At 38.2% G+C, this 12,735-nt stretch overlaps 1 long non-coding RNA gene across 3 annotated transcripts; it reads left to right on the top strand.

The window, feature by feature from the left end:
* The first annotated feature begins 305 nt into the window (after nucleotides 1-305).
* LOC112542120 (uncharacterized) lies at nucleotides 306-12,177 on the top strand. Of its 3 annotated transcripts, XR_015797616.1 has the most exons (4): nucleotides 306-443; nucleotides 7,047-7,141; nucleotides 10,296-10,431; nucleotides 11,610-12,177. It is a non-coding gene; the product is annotated as an uncharacterized LOC112542120 (long non-coding RNA). The 3 variants fall into 3 exon arrangements; XR_003085978.2 differs by lacking the exon at nucleotides 7,047-7,141; XR_015797617.1 differs by lacking the exon at nucleotides 7,047-7,141 and having other exon boundaries at nucleotides 9,652-10,431.
* The last annotated feature ends 558 nt before the right edge of the window (nucleotides 12,178-12,735 follow it).

The following is a 12,735-nucleotide window of genomic DNA, read 5'->3' as shown; positions in this document are numbered from 1 at the left end:
CTCATTAGCCTTTAGTATTTTAAATCTTTGGAGGTCATTTCATTATTTTCCAAATGATACTTACTGTTGAGGATGAATATATATATATATATATATATATATATATATATTCTGAGTGTGGGTGGGATTGCTCTAAAGCCTGTCCTGTAAATTATCCAACTTACAATCACAGCTTCTACTGGCTTTGAGGATCCCTCCTTTGCTTTGTTCATAGGCTGGTATTTTTATCTCTCTGTTCTAAAGCTGAAAATAGAAATCTTCAGAGCTGCCATCCATAGAGATAAAAGGTATAATGCAAAGCGATCTTTGCCAACTGGCTGCCTAACAACTCTCAATAGCCACAGCTGCTAAAGCCAAGAGTCAGGATATTGTATTTTGAAACATCTGGAGGACCCTGTGATGAGGAAAGCTGGTATACAGGAGGAAAACTAACTATTGAATGGGTAAGAGTTTTCTTTTCTGTTTCTCTCTCTCTCCCTACTATCTAACCCAGCTGCACCTCCATGTACAAGTGTGCGTATGCACACACATACATGTTCTTCTGGGCTGTAGCAAAATAAAGTTGAAATAACTCACGTGCAGATAAAAGGATGGGCCAAACAGCTAAGGACAATTGGTTTCATAAGATTGTATAGGTCTGTGGGAAAGCATTCACCTCCACACACACCTTTTTGAATTTCCTGAATGTTCACATATGTCTGCCACTGAATGTTACTGAAGCACATGGGCCACATGAGTCTGCCTAATAATACAGAAAAAGAATAATCACTTTCTTTCGTTTAGTAAAAGGGATAACTAAGCCAGTTATATAAATGCATCATGAAACAATCAGAGCTGATTTGACTCAGCCCTTTCCTATATATATATCTACAAAGTTTGGATCCCCTCAATACTGTGAAGATCTCACCATACAGATTGCAGAGGTACATTATGCCTTGCTTAAGAGAAATTTATGAAGACTTTCATAAAAAGGAATTGATGGCTGGAAAAGGTTACCAAAATATTTATAAAGCTCTTGGGCTCCACCAACCCACACTCTTAGTCTTGAAATGGAGAAGATTCAGGATCTCCCATTTTAGATCACTGTCTAGAAGGTCACAAAGAACCTAGAACGACATCCAGGGATCTATAGGCCCTTTTCGTTCTGTGTCTGGTATCAGAGTATTTTCTTGGAGAACATCAGGCCATCTGTTTTTAAGCTGAAGTGCAGCTGACTCAGGAAAGAAGTTGAGGATTACAAGCATGCAAATCATAGTATGATGAATGAAGAAGAACAAATTAAGTGCTTTGAAATGGCCAAGTCTAAGTCAAACCCCATCAAAACTGATTTTCTAGCAGGTCATGCTAGAAAATCCTCAAGTTTTACTCAGGGGAAACAGTTCATCATGGAGGACTGGCCAAAATTCCTACATAGTAATAAGAGAGTGATCATCAATTACAGGGAGTGTTTGATCGCAGATATAGCTAAAAGTGGTACTATCAGTTACTGAATCTAAGGGATTGATTACATACATAATTGCATGTTGAATTACCTTGTTTATGAAATAAATGAAATATGAAAAAGGTTGGCATTATTTGTTCATTCAGATTCCAGTGGGACCCATGTAAAGCTTGCACATTCAGTGGCAAAGATTCAGAAAATTCAAAAGGAAGTAAATATTTATTTCACAGATCTGTAAGTTCATGAAACATTGTTGATATTATCCACTTATGTAAGCAGACCCTCTACACTAGAGTGGGTAAATTAAGTTCCTAGGGCTGTATGCTCTTTGAGATCTTCAGAAACCGCTGCAATCACAATTACCAAAAATTTCAGCACAGTCCCACCATTTAAGTCAAGAAATAAAAAACTGTAACATAATCCAGAGAGAGAGAGAGAGAGACATTGTGTGTGTATGTATGTGTGTGTGTATATATGTGTGTGTGTGTGAGTGTGTATATACTGAATCTCCCCACCCACCCCAAAATAGAAAAGAATCCATAAAACCCTGATTCTGCCCATATCTACAATATGACCCCACTTATTTTGCATCATCAGCTCACCCATTTATCCTTTACCATTCCAGAAAATTATGTTTGGTCCACCATTAAAAGGCTGGCCACCCCACCACCCAATAAGCCACCAGATACAACAATTTCTCATGCATCTAAAAAGGTCCAAAAAAGAAGCGATAGGCTGTTTCAGATTAAAATAGGTCAAGTCCAATCAAGCCAGCCAGGTCAATCAAGGTAGGAGAAGTCAGATCATAGGAAATTACTGGCACAATTATAGCAGATTCTCAAGAGCAGAATCAGGCCCTGGGATAGCTTCTTCTCAGTGAAAGAATGGTGTCATCTGGAGACTTAAGAAAGCTGTGTATGATTCACTTTCAAGTGATTCCACTCCCCAGAACTCTCTCTCTAATTCTTAAAAGAGCCATGTTTGATACTGCAGCTTCATAATCCCAAAGAAAGGATTTCAAGGGCCCCATCTAGTGATAAGGCCAGGTGATATGGGATAAGATTCATGTCTGAATCATCCTCAGGGCAATGCTGTGATCCAGATGTAACTCCATACTCCGCTCTGTTTTTGCATAAGGGGCAAAATCCTTTTAATTACTTGAAGTCATGGTTGTCTAATTGCCTTCCTTCTAATTAGTTCAATGTCTGCAAAGAGTCTTGCCAGTTGTGGACACAAACAAATGCATGACTAACAGCTCTACTCAGTGATAATAATTGAGAATGATGATCTGAACCAGGTGTTGGACAAATGTGTTGACTTCAGAGATCATCTGCATCCTATATTCATTCTGAGAACCAAAGTGACATCTTCAAGAACACTTGTTCTTCAAAAATACTTGCCAACTAGAGGGAAAAAATGTAGGTCACTTATTCAGCTGAGATAAAATAAAAGGAGACACTCCTCAACTTGTTAATGTGCCTATGGAATTACCGATGGATTTCTACTGTCAAACAAGGTGTTCTTAAGGGAATTTGACATTTAATGCAACAAATGAAATCTGATAGATTGGACATGACACAAAACATGACAAGAGTGGAAGTGATGAGATTGTAAAAGAAATTCCCAGAACTCACAAGGCAAAGATTTGTGGACATGCCATCTAAACAATGTTCAACATTCTTTCTTTTTCTTCCTTTTTTGAAGAAAGAAACTATGTCTTCAGATGGGAGTAGCTGCTTCTAAGAAGAAAGTCCATTTCATTTCAGGAGTCAGAACCTCTGAACAGCTATTCCATATTCCTTTGTCCATATAGCCAAAGGATATGCTTCATCACATTTTGGAAAACTCATTCAGCAGATGAATTTAAAAGGGATTAAAGTAATTTCTGTAGAATCAGCCTAATAATAATGCTGATTTACCATGACAAATATATTTTACATTCTGTATCAGAGGGTGTATGCCTCTTAATGCCACTTGCTGGGGAACAATGCTATTAGATCAGCACATGATCTCTATATAGACTTCAGTTTTATCCCTATAGGAGCTGAATGTGAAGTATGTAGGCTTCTGATCTGAACCAGCGTGGCTCTTATTCTGCATTCAATGGTGTGAGTTCTCACAGGCAACTTGAATGCGATTTTTTTTCTAGTGGGATTCTTCATGACAGCTTTCAAGATCAAAATGCTTAAGAATTGTTCTTCAGCCTAGTCCTGCTTGTGAAAGCAGACTTACTGAAGCTCCTCGGTTCCTTCTGATCTCAAGGAACAACAGAGCACCTGCTTAGCATGCCAAAAATCTCAGGTCAAACCTTTAGCTTCCAGTCAATAAAGACAATACAGAGGTGGATGGAGTGTTTAATATGTATAAGGCAAATGTTTCTTCTGGGAGCCGGAGGGAATATTTCACTGAACAAAAATGATAAGCTCTCTATACATGCAATTTAACTTTGGGGAAAGAGCTCTTCTCCAAACAAATGAGCAAATAACAAAAGGAGGTGATTTTAAAGGCTCCCAGAACTCTGAGTTTTGCAATTTAGGGAACTGTGCAAAACACACTTATTTGGCCAATCTTTAAGGAAATTATTATGGTTGGTTGCATAGTCAGCCAGGTGTTTAGACTGGATTTGGCATTTTATCCACCTATTGAGTCCTTCCCAAGGACCTGGGATGGGCAGATGTTGTTGTTTGAGGGTGTTAAAGGTATCGCTGCAGGATGTGAGCAGTTCCAAGCAAAGCTGCCTTTTGCAATTGACTGATGGTGATTTTGTCAATGCCGATCGTCTTTCAAGTGGTGCTCCAAATGTTTTGGGATTGCACCCAAGGCACCTATTACTATTGGTACTATCTTTGCTTTCTTTTGCCACAGTTGTTCTATTTTTAGGTCTTTGTACTTTGTAATTTTCTCCAGTTCTTTCTCTTCTATTCTGCTGTCTCCAGGTATTGCAATGTCCACTATCCAGACTTTTTTGTCTTTCTTATCAACAGTTGTTAAGTCTGGGGTGTTGTGTGGCAGGGGCTTGTCTGTTTCAATTATAAAGTCCCAGAGCACTTTGGCTTCTTCATTTTCTATTACTTTGTCTGTTTTGTGAGCACTTCTTGCTTGCAGGCAAAGGGTATTTCTTGCAGATATTCCAGTGTGCCATTGTTGCTACTTTGCCATGCTGTTGTTTGTAGTCAGTCTGTATGATCTTCTTGAAGCAGCTAACTAGGTGATCCTAGTTAGTTAAATTTTAGTTACTTAAATTTTGCAATTTAGTGAACTGCAAAACTCACTCATTTGGCCAATCTTTAAGGAATTTAATATTATTATTGTTGTTGTTATTTAAACTTGTCTGCCACCTGACTTTCAAGACTCTGGGCAGCTCACAGCAATCAAAGAAAGAAGTTATAATAAAATCAATAAAAAATAAAGAGAAAAGATGGCAAGCACGGTCGATAGATGGAATGAAGCGAAGAGTCTCACTCTCCCTTACCAAAGGCCTGGGTGAAGTAACAACACAGATGTGGATAAACTCTAACCAATATTCTTGCTGTCTGTAGATGTTGGAAGACAAGCCAAGGACTCTATTAATGACCACAGATATCCACCAGCTATCTCTCCCCCTCACCTCCTTACAGAATACCTAGCAAATTCTCCTTTCAAACCTTGGAAATGAGCTGCTAATGAGAACTACCAAGCTTCCGAGCTCCGGAAATTTACACAGTTAATGAAGTAGAAATATAGAAGAGTTGGCAATGTGGGCCATAAAGTAGATGAAAGATGACAGAAGTAAGAGAAGTATTCCTTAACCCCCAAAAAAGAATGTTGAACTAATGAAACAATTTATTACTTTTTAGAAAAGAAATAAGATAGAGATATGAGATTAAGTATCTTTAGGGAGAGCATAGCTCTGTTTGTAGCCTTACAGGAATAGTACCATTTCTGCTGATGGAAATGAAAGCATGGCATTTCCCCCTCTGCTCTTAATATGTGTGGTCTATACATTGGGGTTGTCACAAGTATTACTAATAATTACAGCCTAATAATTACATAGTTGTTGTTGTTGTTTGGTACAGAAAGTGTGAATTAAGTTGGTTGGCAGTACAATGTGAAATAAATGAACGTCTCCCCTTTCTGGGATCTTCTTGGATAGTGGGTTAAGTAGTCCAAGAGCTCAGTTGTATTAGACGATAGTGTATTGACAATGACACGCTTCTATAAATTTACTGAGATCTAGACTATTTTATCTGTGAATGATGTTACTACTAATAATACTATTTACAAGAACGTGAGAACATACTAGAGACATTGATAAGAGTTACAACAAGGATTTACTAAATGGTATTATATTGGGAATAAATGGATGAGTGAATTGGACCTGACATCTGTTGATGTGGCATGAAGTATTTTGTGAAATATTTGAATTTCCCCCAAGAGTGAAACACTTATTTCATGGAGGGGTCTCTATGACCACCACCACCAGCACCCACCCACCCATTTCATATTGATTACCACCTTGGGAGAAGATTCCCATGAAGTTAGACAGCTTTAAACAGGCTCAACTTGATTTGTCATTCCTTGCCTGGGTTTTATATTGTCTGGCCTTAATTCAGTTTCCCTTCCTTTAATTTATTAATTTCCCCTGTATAAAAATGAATGTTGAAAGTGACACAAATGCAAGTTGGCAAACGCCAGATCATTTGCATGTATTAAAAAGGAAGCTGAATTTTTAAAAAGTCATTGCCATTGTAATTCTTGTTTCAGTCAGTTCTAGTTACGGATGATGAAGCAAGCCCATATGAGCTTTGTTCCCAAATCACAGAAATAATATTTGGAAAATCTCCTTCTCTCAGTGGAATAAATACTGGAGTTCATCCAAGTCTTCAGCTACCAGCATAACTTGTCCCAGTGTTTCCATCAATTTACAACTCTTTAAAAACATTTCTTAGATGCAGTAATCTTTACTGCAGTGTCCATGTTCCATCTCATAACAAGCATTGTCCATGGTCCATCTCTTCCTCATTATTTTCAATTACCTTTTTTTTAGTTCAAGGGCTGCACCTCAAAAGGTGGGTGGGGTCAAGATAAAAAGTAAATAAGAGTAATACAGTTACATCATCTGTATTTAATAATTCTCACCCTTTCTCATATTAAAAATATAATTGATCAGAATCTTGAAAAGCTATAAATGCTACGCCCAAGACTTTTTGGTAAGATAAAGCACATAGCCCTAGAACACCTCTATACTATAACTAAACTGTGATTCATTTAATACCACAGTGTTATAAGAGGACTCAAAGGTCAATCTACTCCAAAACCCATAGGATTAGACCTTCTGGTTCAGGAACTTGGTCGTAGATGCTTTCTCAAGGAATGATAGAGATGGCTGGGACAAAGATTTATTGAAAACAGATTAGCAGCCATGTAAGACAACTGAATGCCACTGAACATCCATGAAGATCTCATAACATACAAGCAAGTCATTCTATCCTGTTTCCTATGTCTTTCTTTAGCTAGTCCACATCCAGCTTTTCATTTCTCAGCCATCTACCCCTTTGGAGACTGTAACTTCTCTGCATCCTCAACCTTCTTCCCCACAGAGTTAGACAAGCTTTTTCCTTTCCAGTGCTCAGACCCATAAGCCCCACAGATGACTGTGGAGATCCTGCAAATGAAACCTATAGAGAATGCCTCAAGATGCTGTTCTTCAATGACCTGCAGGTAAAAATATACCACCTTTGACCATTTTTCCTGATACAAGGGTCCTCCAGATAGATTTCAATAATTTTATTGAAGATTATATAAAACAGATAAAACTGGTACAAAAATCAAATACAAAAATAGGTTAAAAAATATAAGACAGTGCAAAGAAAAAGAAAAAAAATCCACCCCACCAAGAAAAAGAAGTAGTAAGAAGAAGAAACTTTCCCCTTCATCCCCAGCAAGTATATACAACATTAACAACTTATCACTGTCTCTTAAAATACTACTAAATACATCTTCATTCCATACTTCACCCCATTTTCTACAAACCCATCTCTAAATCCTCAGCTCTCCTTATTAATCAACAAAAGGTGTAAAAATCAACAGAAATATGTAGCTAGCAGCATAAGCATTTAGGGTCCTCCAGATACATTGACCCATAATCCACCTTGGAATACCAAGTCAATATGGTCAAAGGTTGAGATTTAAGAGCATTTTAGTCCCACACATCAAGAGCGCACTAGTTTAGGTAACACTGTCATTTCTCCATCATAGCTTGTTACTGTTCAGTAAAGATTTTCCTTACATCAGAACATATGGTTTAGACTTGTACAAAGTGCTAAAATAGGCTAAAATGAGGCTGTGGTTGAGTATGTCGGGGGAAATCATATATTGATTTAGCAAATAAACTTTATGATGGCCTACCATGATGACCTGGTTAACACAGGTTATTGTGTTAAGCCATCATGAAGTTTACTTGTTCAGGCCAAGCATGTTATTGTGCACACAGCAGTTGTGTTGGTTTTCACCTGGCTTTAGCACATTGTGGTGAATACAGCTAAGAACAGCCATCCTAGGTGATACCAGAAATTGAGTAGCCCAGGATGCTGTTTCACATAGTGACCAACTACAGTAGATGTTTATGGGGTGCCAATAAGCAGTATATAAAGACAATAGTTTGTTTCTCAGCCTTTGGTAATCCAGCAGAATACTATCTTTCAGGCTATTGAGACAATATGACTCTAAAAACTCATGGCTACCACCCTTTCTCCACAAGTTTATCAACTCCCCCTTCTCAAACCACCTGGGATCAGCCCCTAAATGTTTTGCACGCAGCTCCCTCTGTAGTTTCCCCTCCCCTTTAATTAATGACATGAAAAGATCTTACAATGATTTGCTGAAATGGGAGGGAGGGGGGCGTGATTTTACAGCTATCTGCACTCTAATTTAAAAAAAACAAACAAACCCATCATTAGCCCAGCCTGGGATAGTGGGGATTGAGGTGGGGAAGTTCTACCAACATCAAGGGGAACTTTGTTTTCCTGTTATTGTTGCATGCTGTTAACTTCTGCTATGGTCCCAATCACAGTTAGTCCCAATAAAACAAAGGCAAACACATAATATAAAATCACAGAACTGGAATTTAGATCAAGTCCAAATCCTTGATCAATGCAGGTGTTCGGATTAAAACATCTACAAACACCTATCCAATTTTTGCTTAAAGACCTCCAGAGAAAGGAAACCTTCTAGCTTTCTAGGTAATTTGTTTCACTATCCATCTGCTCTTACCATGAGAATTTTTTTTCCTTTAACAATCAACCAGAATATGTCTTCCTGAAACTAAAAATGCCTTGGTGTTTGCATTCTTAAGGTGATGATCAACGGATCATGTGAAACTTCTTCAGGTACCTGGGGAGTGCTAGCATCATTACACACACACACACACACACACACACACACACACACATTTTTCTCAAGGCTAAACATACCTCCCTCCCTCAATCTCACCTTATTAGTATCCTTTCCCACTTGGTCTAAATCTTTGTTTAAAGTCTGGTAACCAGAACTGGACTCAGGATCTCAAGGTGGGGGGGGAGTCCATTTCTTCCAATGGCAAATAGATTGGGACTAATACTTATCTTGATTTAGACATTATGCTTCTATTAATGCACCTTAAAATTCAATTTGCCGTATCACTCACTCATATTTGGCTGGTGATCAATGCCAGCTCAAAGATCCTTAGTACTGTTACTAAGCCAAACATCCCTGATTTTTGCGCCTCTCCATCTGATTTCTTTTGGCTAGATAAGGAACTTCACATTTCTATTTCATGCTGTTATTGTCAGTCTATTTTTGAATCTATGATGGCCATTTTCAATGTTGTTTCTGTCTTTTACAGTATTTGCTATCCTGCCTAGTAGTTAATTGATTTCAGCATGATGTGTAATTCTGACTCTAAACCAAGAACCGTTCCCATACCTTGTGATGAAAAATGTAATTGTTCAGCTAAGCTCTATGTGAAGAAGTCATTTCTCTTGTCTATTCTGTCCTGAATTCCCAACATATTATCTGGATTGGGTAACTGGCTGTTCTAGCATTTAAAAATGGGAAGAAAAACTCCAAATGAAAAATGCTTCTCCCCTCTTACTTATTTTTATTCTAGGCTAAAAAATATTGCAACTTTTCTTTATAGGAGAATAGTTCTACCCCTTGAATTGTTTGGACATCTTTTTCTCCATTTTTCACAGCTTTGCAAGATCTTTTCTGTGAACTGTCCACAACAATCTAAGGGTGACTTCACTCCAGACTGATACAGAGGCATTACACTATGGCAGCTTTAAAAGGACAGACGGAACGATAAATGGTCAAATTACCACCATTTATAAATAACTCAGAAATGGAAAAGGAGAGAAAAGAGGGCAGTTTTCACTTCATCCCACACTGCGGCATCACGATGTCTTTGCAGCCTGAGACACAATGTCGCTAAGCCAGATCACCAGATGAGGAGCTGTCACACAAACCCAAGGCCTTTATAACAGGAAGGCTACAATTCACATTAAGCAATTGTCCTCAATCTAAAAATGGGGCTGAAGCAGACATTTAGTCTGCTGAGTGTATAACTGATAGAAAATGGGATGCAACACTTGGCAGAAATGACAACGTCCCTGGTTGTCTTTTTCCTGGAGGGACTCCTAATGAAGAAGGATGCCAGAGGACCCGAAGGAACACGTCAGGGATCTGGAGGTTCTCCTGGAGTCACAGCTTCTGCTTGATCAGCATATCCAAGGAAGCCTTTCCCTAGCTTCAGTGGTGCCCTTTTTTGGAGCAGGAGTCTCTGGAAACAGTAACTCACCCCTCATTAACGTTTGAGTATTGCATTGTGCTTACCTAGGATTGCCTCTGAAGACTACCAGCATGGAAACAACCATAACCTTGAACACGTCCACCCCTGTTGATGGATAAGGGCTGTTTCAACAGAATGAACACCTGTTTTGTGAGTGCTGCGTTAGCTGCATAGAAGTTTCCAGGTAGAGTTCAAAGTTTGGGCCTACAAAACCTTCTATAGTTTGTCTCCAAGACTAACTTCTCCAAGTAGGTTCTGCCCATCCTGTACAACAAACCTGGGGAGGGTTGCTTTGGATCCTTCCCTCTCAAGATGGTAGAGGGGCGAGAATTAGGGAGGAGGTCTCTGCTGTTGCCCCACCTCTTTGGCATAGCTTAGCCCCTCCCCCAGCTTCACTTGGCCCCCGGGGTCTTTGCCTTTAGGAAAGCAGGGAAGACTCTACTTTTCCATCACACATTTGGGGCTTAACTGTTATTGGCTAGCTGATTTCAGCTTTAATTTTGATTTTAAATTCAACTTACTGTAATTTAAATTGTACGTAACTTTAAATTTTAGGGGGGGGGTTATTAATCTGGTGTTTTTTGGATTTGTATGTCAGCTGCCCATAGGATGTAAGTTACAAAATAAATATACTGATTGTGGATTCCAACAATGAACTGCATTTCTTTGATAATGGTGAAGACTACAACTGACCCATCTACTTACTTTCGACTCTATGTTCCACATTTTATATTCACAGACATACAAACCCTGCATTTCCAAATATTTAACTCCCTCATACTCTCTTTCTCTCTTTTACACACACACACACACACACACACACACAAACATATATACAAATTTCTACCTAGCTACCTATCTCCCTACTTATTAGATGGATAAAATTAGACAGATAAAATTTACCTATTACATAGATAAAATGACAATTTAAAAAGGTATTTAAGTAGCCTTTAATTTTAGGGTAGTTTTTAAAATTATTAATTTTAGTAAAATGGCTAAAATTTAAATGTAAAATTACAATTTTACTTGTAAGCCACCTAGAGTCACTTATAAAGTGAGATGGGCAGCATATAAATTTGATTAATAAAATAAATAAATAAAATTAAGGATTCATATAGGATTGGAATATAGACCTTTTTTCAATGTATTACTTCCTGAAATTGTTCGGTTTAGCTTTGCAAAGACAGGATCACAATTTAAAAGAAGTTTGGAGGTAAAATATTAGTGGGAAAAGCTATATTATAATCATGGGTTTTTATCACCTCAAAGAAGATAAATGAATTTATAAATACGCATGGCTGAACTGGAAGAAGAGGGGAGTGAATTTCTGTATTCATTGTATTGTTTTTATTTATATTGCAGCTGTGGGCCTCTGACTTCAAACTGCAAATCCGAATTGCCAGTTGTTACTACAGGGACCTGTCCTCTGGAATTGAGTTACCTGCATCCTATGGAATCAAAGGAGCCTAACTGACCATACATTTAAAAGCAAGATCTTTGGACCAAGGATGATTTGGGGAATTGTTTGGGGTGATTTAGATCAAGGTGATCTAACCCTAAATTTTAAAGGTGTTCTATACTACAGTTTTAACTAAAAAATATTTTAAAACATTAAAGTCATGGAATCTTTTTGCTAATTTCATTTCAAAGGACTCACTGTATGGAAAAATGACTCAAATTCCATACTTTAGGGATAATTTAAACATGCAATTGGCTTTAGCCAAGCCCTTTGGAGACTCCCATCACATGGAGAGTCTTAAAGAGGATCTTTATGACACTTCCAGTCCCACTTGTTCTTTTGATGTAGAACATGTAGAAACAAATGCAGATTTATTACCTTGAAGTAATAACATCTCAGAGAATTAGCTTTGCTTGAGTTTCACCTTGAAGGGGTGAGTGAAAATCTGAGGTAATAGCTCAGTGCTTTGAACCAGAGACTCTTCCAACTTAGTGTTTTAATCAAAGTTGAGGGAAAATCAAGGAAAGGACTAGCATAGCATGTTCCCACAACACTTGGACCAGTCACTGCCTGGTGAGGGAATAGAGAAGAAGGGCTAGAAGGAAGAGAATGCCCTCAGGAGAATATTTGATGCATTTATGTGGAGTTACAGTAGGTGGAATTCATCTCAGAGATTGGAGCCTGGAATTAGTTGGGAATTCTGCTGGAGAAGTAAAGAGATTATCCTTAGGTAGGAAGAAAATGACAAACCGAGACAAGATTATGAAGGTTGAGATGATTAAGGTTAAGCTTATAAAAGTCAGAAGAGTCAAAGCCATGGTCTTTCCAGTGTGAAAATGGGTCACTGAGAAAGAGCAAGCAATTGTTGATTTGGAGATGGTTTTGAAGAGCACAAGGTACTGCGAGAGGAACCAATCCATCAGTCCCACTCTTTTAAAACTGGACTGTTCCCTTCAGGTAATGATCAGCAGAGAGAAGCTGTTGGGCATATACTATGAGCCAATGATGGACTACAAAAAACCATTTTGC

Source organism: Python bivittatus, unplaced genomic scaffold (genome assembly GCF_059951505.1).
Source record: "Python bivittatus isolate LINGU-HERP-01145 unplaced genomic scaffold, Pbiv_v1 ctg000590_np1212, whole genome shotgun sequence".
In the NCBI taxonomy this organism is placed as follows: Eukaryota; Metazoa; Chordata; class Lepidosauria; order Squamata; family Pythonidae; genus Python; species Python bivittatus.
This window is presented reverse-complemented; position numbering and strand designations above follow the sequence as displayed.